The sequence below is a fragment of the Sphaerodactylus townsendi genome, linkage group LG03 (assembly GCF_021028975.2).
Source record: "Sphaerodactylus townsendi isolate TG3544 linkage group LG03, MPM_Stown_v2.3, whole genome shotgun sequence".
NCBI lineage: Eukaryota > Metazoa > Chordata > Lepidosauria > Squamata > Sphaerodactylidae > Sphaerodactylus > Sphaerodactylus townsendi.
In genome coordinates, this window is record NC_059427.1 from 73,255,005 (window position 1) to 73,261,004 (window position 6,000).

Consider the following 6,000-nt stretch of genomic DNA (forward strand, 5'->3'; position numbering starts at 1 on the left):
GCTCTTTTAGCATACCAAGTTTCAGTACAATCAAGATCTTAAGTTGCATGGAGTAAAAGATGCCTTCCCTCTGTAGTCAAGTTAATTCCACCCTCCTGGGTTCTTTCTCATTCAATGTTGATCTGGGATAGCCATATATCAGCTGTGAAGTAATAGCACACATTTCCAATAGCAGCTCTGTAAACAGGCCTGTCTATGGAAGCAACCCGCTTTGTTTATCTTTTCAGTTGATGATAAGGAAAGCAAAGAGCTGAATGACTTTCCCAAAGCTCCACTGTCACCAAAGCCCAGGGTCAGTTCAAGGAGATGCCATGAAAAGCAAGGGGGGGGGGACCCACCATGACCCATGTCTCCCTAAACTCTTTCTGGGCAAGGCTGCCTAAAGACATGGAGTGGAGCACATCACTTGGGAATGGAGCAGCTCATATCTTCTGCCAGCCTCGATTGCCGCTTAGCTGGAGTCTTTTTGCTCAGTATACTTGATAGCAGTGAGTGAGCAAACAAAAGAAAGGCTATTTAGCTGCCCAGGCAGCAATGACCTGCACTTTACAAGCCTGGCTGCACCTTTTTTGTAGCTGTCTCTCTAGCTTCAGACAAATTGAAGAGAGAAGAGTGGCTGCCTGAGTATCCTGGTATCATGGAGTTACAGCTCCTTCCTGCATCCTGGCCTAGTCCTAGGTTTGATTTTTTTCAAAAAAAAAAAGCCTTCAACAATACAAAGAAAAGAGCATTGGACTAAATATACCAGCATGATGCTCGTACCTAGCCCCAGTGGAGCTTTCCTACCACCAGCTATTGAGGGGCTGCCAGCTTTGTGTAACTAGAAATGATGTAGCAAGCAAAAGAAAACAATCAGGATATTGAATGAATCCTTTATTGTTACTTCCTGACCCAAAAAGGATTTATTGAACACCTTGATTCTTTTCTCCTGCTTGCTACTGTGGTCCTGATTTCTTCCTAAGTAGAAATGATGTGACATTTCAAGAATCCTTTCTTTCCCTATCAGGGTAATCCTGGATTCACCAACTGCATCTTGTTTAGGGACTGCACCCACCTTGGCATCCTGACAAGACAGCAAGTTATAAGTATGTTTTGGCAATCCCGCATAATCACTTGGGGTGCATGCTTGACACAAGGCACCGTGTGACATTTAATCGTCAAGCTGCCTTAACACTGATCTTAATGCAGAAACGGTAGCCATTCTGTAACTCTGAAATGGGCAATTTCAATCTATATGGCAATTAAAACTTACATAAATTCCAAAGTCATAAAGTGAAGCTAGTTTTTGGTCAGAAGCTCAGTGTGTTGCATGATCTTGGACAGGAAAGCTGAAAGGCATTCAGCTGGAAGCCTTGAAAAGTTTGGCAACACTAAGCCCATGTAACAACCTTTTTTTTTCTTCCCAGCGATCATCTGGGTATTGAGGTATAATTAACTATGGAGATTAGGACAACAACAGGACAGGACGTAATGATAAGAATTAAACATTGCTCACAGCAGGAAGCTATCTGTGCAGAATTGCAAATTAATACATAAATTACAAGTAAATGGGATAAGTGGCCTGTAACTGACCAAGGAGAAAGTATTTTGAGGCTTTACCTGCATTTTATCTGAAAGGTCTTGAAGAAGGGAGGGTTTATGTTGGGAAGTGGCCTTTTGTGAAATTAGCCTTTTAACTGACAAGCCTTTGCCAACCGGGAATGACTCAGAATGCAGCTGTCATGGTTTCCCTTTGATTAGGAGCAGACTAGGGCATCACAGGAAGCAACATCTAATCCAGAGTCTACCACAGGAATTCCATGTCACTGTATTATTAGATGCCTGGCAAAGGATGAGGGAAAGGGAGAAAGTTTTGATTGCATTAAATCAGACCCATTCACTAAATTGCTCGAGTACAATACAGAAAGCAATCAAAGTGTTTGTAACTGGTGGGCTATATCATGAATGCTGATGCATAAAACACAGCAGCCCAAACAGTGGGTGGTCAGGGACTAGAGAAGCAGAGGGTAGTTCTTGAGTTAATGGCTGGTTATTAAGGGGGAAAGGTAGAAGTAAGTAGGATATGGAGGAGAAATGGTTGTTGCTAGACAAAACTAGCTTTGGGCATTGCTGCTCTGGCTTACACTAAAGGGTAGTGCTGGCATAAAGAGATTATATAAGTGCTGAAGGCCTCATTCAAACTCTACTTCCAACACAAGGCAGTGGAGATGCATTAAAAGTGCTATCCTATACAGATCTGCTCCAGTATTGGTTTCCGTGTGCTTTCACCAGAATAACCGTGACTAGGTTTGTACTGCAAATTTGGTGGTAATAGTTTAATAAAGTCCCTGTAGCTCAGTCAAGAAGACAGTTTGGTTTTAAAACAATACATGCTGTAATGTCATGCACACTTACCTAGGAGCAAGTCCTACTGAACACAGTGAGACGTACTTTCAAGTAAACATGCATAAGGGGGTCCTGTTTCATTGCTAAAATGTTTTAAATCAGAAGGAGTTTTGCTTAACTGTACAAGCTATTAAATATAGAAACTCCTATCTGGGCTCTTCATACATTATAGTTCCAGGTGTATGCTTAAGATGATTTAAGAGTACAGCTAGAGATATTGGGGTGAATCCTTCCACTCCACAGAGCAAAATTTAAATGCTTCTTCCCACATAAGAAGTGTTCCTCCAGAGTAAGTGGCTCTTTTTTCTATGGAAGAGCTACTTAAGTTGGAGGAAGGTTCCTTGGAGAATGCTTGGATCTATGCCATCAGATGTACATACAAAATTGAACACACAGTTAAAGAGATATACTAGGATCATGTTAATCTACACCAGACCTGGGCATTATACGGCCCGTGGGCCACATCCAGCCCGCCGGATGACCCTGACTGGCCCCCCTGCCTTGCTGGAGAGCGAGGCATCTTTGGAAGCCCCGCAGAAGCCGGTTGCCTTAGCTGCCGGCTTCTGCGGGGCTTTCAAAAGCGCCTCGCCCCCCTGCCTTTTGGCCTGGCCCTCCACAATATTTTCTGTTTCTTATGCGGCCCCATGGAAAAAATAATTGCCCACCCCGATCTACACAGTGTTTACATACGTATTATTAAGGCTTCTGTTATGTCTTAGCATTTGCCTGTGAATTTGAGCCTGTTTGTCCACAGCCAGAATTGTTCTAGTGAAGGTTTGTAAGAGTATACCAAGAAGGAGGCATCCTGTGAACTAGCCATAACAAAAGTCTAAATATGATGTGAGAATATGTTTCTGGAATTCTTAGAGATACTTAACTTTTTACCTTACATTGAACGGGGTTTTAACTGCCATATGCTCCTTTAGGCCCTGGAGAGTAACCACTGACTGATATTCTATTCACATCTACCCAGTGTAGATTATCAGAATAAACAAGGTTATACTTCACAAACATAAAATCAAAAGGCTTATTTAATGTTACTAGCAATGTTTCATCCCTCTGCGCGACAGGTATCTGAAAGGTCTTTAAATCACTGGAGACATGGAAATAAGTCATTCTGATTTTTTTCCCACCCAACTGGAATTTAGATTTATAAAAGAATTTGGGTTAACAGATAATGAGGATGGAAGAAGGACAGTAGGGCCGGAGGTGAACATTGTGCTAGAACACACTGTCCAACTAGATCCTATCTGTAAAATGCTGTTTGCTTTACTTGAGAACTGGATCTCAATTGTCAGTGATTTCTTACTTCTGAATTCATTAAAATTCTTTAGTATAGATGCTACAAAGAGAACAAGCTTAACAGCCCAAACTTGGGAGGGGCATAGATGTGCAGTGGGAAGAGAGGGAACAGTAGGAACAGCACAGTGGCCTTCAAAGGGGTTTGGCGTGTGTGGTTTGTGCTGCTGCAGCAAAAGGAAAGGAGAGAGTCCAGGGGAAGGCATGGTGGTGCAGGAGCATTGGCAGGAGGGAGTGGAGTCTGCAAATGGACAGACAGGACAGAGAGAGGAAACAAGAGTAGAGCAAGAGGCAGATAGGGAGGCCAGGGGTGGGATGGGGGTCGGGAGAGGCAAGGGAGGGTGCCAGGAAAAGAACCGGGAGAGCCAAGGAAGAAATGGGGGGCCTCAGGAGTGGAGCCACAATGAAGGGGTCAACAACCATCCTGGTGGTCAGTGCCATGGCCCCAATGGCAAAGGCATCCACCCTGTGCGCTTTGAGGGGCCTGCAGAAGGATAGGTCACCCAAGTCCCCCTCTATCCACGACTGCCACTTTGCCATATCCTGGATGATACCAAGTAGGGCCTCCAGATGGCCAGAGGCAGATATGATGCTAATGGAAATGTCCCCCATCCAGAGATTGGTCCAAGCTGTGGACTCAAGCCACTTATGGCCTCTCTAGTCAGTCCCACTTGATAGCTGCCCACATGGATGACAGAGTCTGGGAAATATACTGACTTGGGAAGGGGCCCCCAACATGTGGGCTGGGAGAGGGCCCAGCGCAGTTCCCAGATGGTGGGAAAGTGGGTGGAATAAGGCATTGCTGCCATCAGCATGGGGGCCCTGAGCCACCCCACCATCCAACAAGGCGGAGTCAGCACCCAGAAACACTTTCTGTTTCTTTGAACATCCTCTTAAAATTCATCAACAAAATTTAAATTTAAGTTGGTTAAACTGAATTTCAAAAGTGAAGTTGGATAAAGTTTGAAACTGAAAGCAAATATTGCTTCTCGGTTTTACCAAATTTCAAATGCCTGTGAAATGTTGCATTTGTTCTAAAGCAGAATATCAAAGAGATGGGGGTGGTGACAGGCAGTTTCCTGAAGATTTCTTGTTGGACTACCAATCCTTTGTCTAAGGAATGCTGAAATAGCAGAGAATTGATGCTCACTGACAGGGTGGGAGAAAGCAGGTTTCCTGAGGCTGACCAGAGAGGGTAGGAGATTGCAGAGCATGTCCCTTCACTCAGTGTCACTAGAAACACAGGCTGAAAGCAAGTGCATTTCCAGAAAAGCTGTTGTCAGGTCCTGTGCTTGCCCTTGTCGGTCACTGAGAGGCTGCTGCTCAGAGACAGCTTGTGGCAGTCTTTGCTGTTGAACCTCTGCCCAGCTGTCACTGATGCCTCAAATATGTTTTATTATTCATTAAACTATCTCCCTTTCCTCATCTTTCTGCATACAACAGATTTGCACAGACAGCATGCCCACTGCGACCCCCAGCCCATTGGCTGGGCTGTCCTTCACACTAGAGAAATTCACAAAAGAAAGCATCTTTGCAGGAGATTCACAATGGTATCCTTCCAACTGTTCTTACATAGACCACCTCTTAACTTAGCACAGGACATTGCTTGATCTTCCTGTGGCCTGTACCAAGAGAATAATCTGTCAAAAATACAAATCAGGTAGCTGCTGGATGCCCATCTGCTGCTGTACTACAAATAATAGACATTATTAACAAGCACCATTCTCAGGTTTTTGGGATGCTTGATTACTGCCACCATCTTTCCATGATGGGATGTTCTGTTCTGCACAAACTGCATGATGATGGGCTGAAGACCTGCCAGCAACACCAAAGTGGTGAATTAATGGAATAAAGGCTTAATCTGAGATATGACTTCACTCACCTCTATTGGATCCTTGGGTAACGTTCCCACCTTTATCAGACTTCTCTCTTGATTCGGGATAAAAGGTGGCCAAACTTTACTACTGTCTTAAACTATGATGCTGGCTGCTAGGTTAGATAGTTTTTGAGAGAGAATGGAAACATTCACGGAGGACAGGTCTATCAATGACTATTGGCAAAATGGAACTTTCAGGGGGGGCAGGGGAGGGCAGTTGCCCTGATATCCCACTTGCAGGCTTCCTAGGATGTCAAGTGTGCCATAGTTGAAAATGGGAAGCTGGCCTAAATGTGGTTTTACTCTGATCCTGCAGGACTTTTCTTATATTGTTCCATGGCCTGAGGTGAGACAAGTGACAGCTAGAGAACAGAGTGTTTTCTGGGGTGGCACCTCGCCTTTAGAATGCCCTCTCCCTTTAAGGTTACCTGGCACCTACC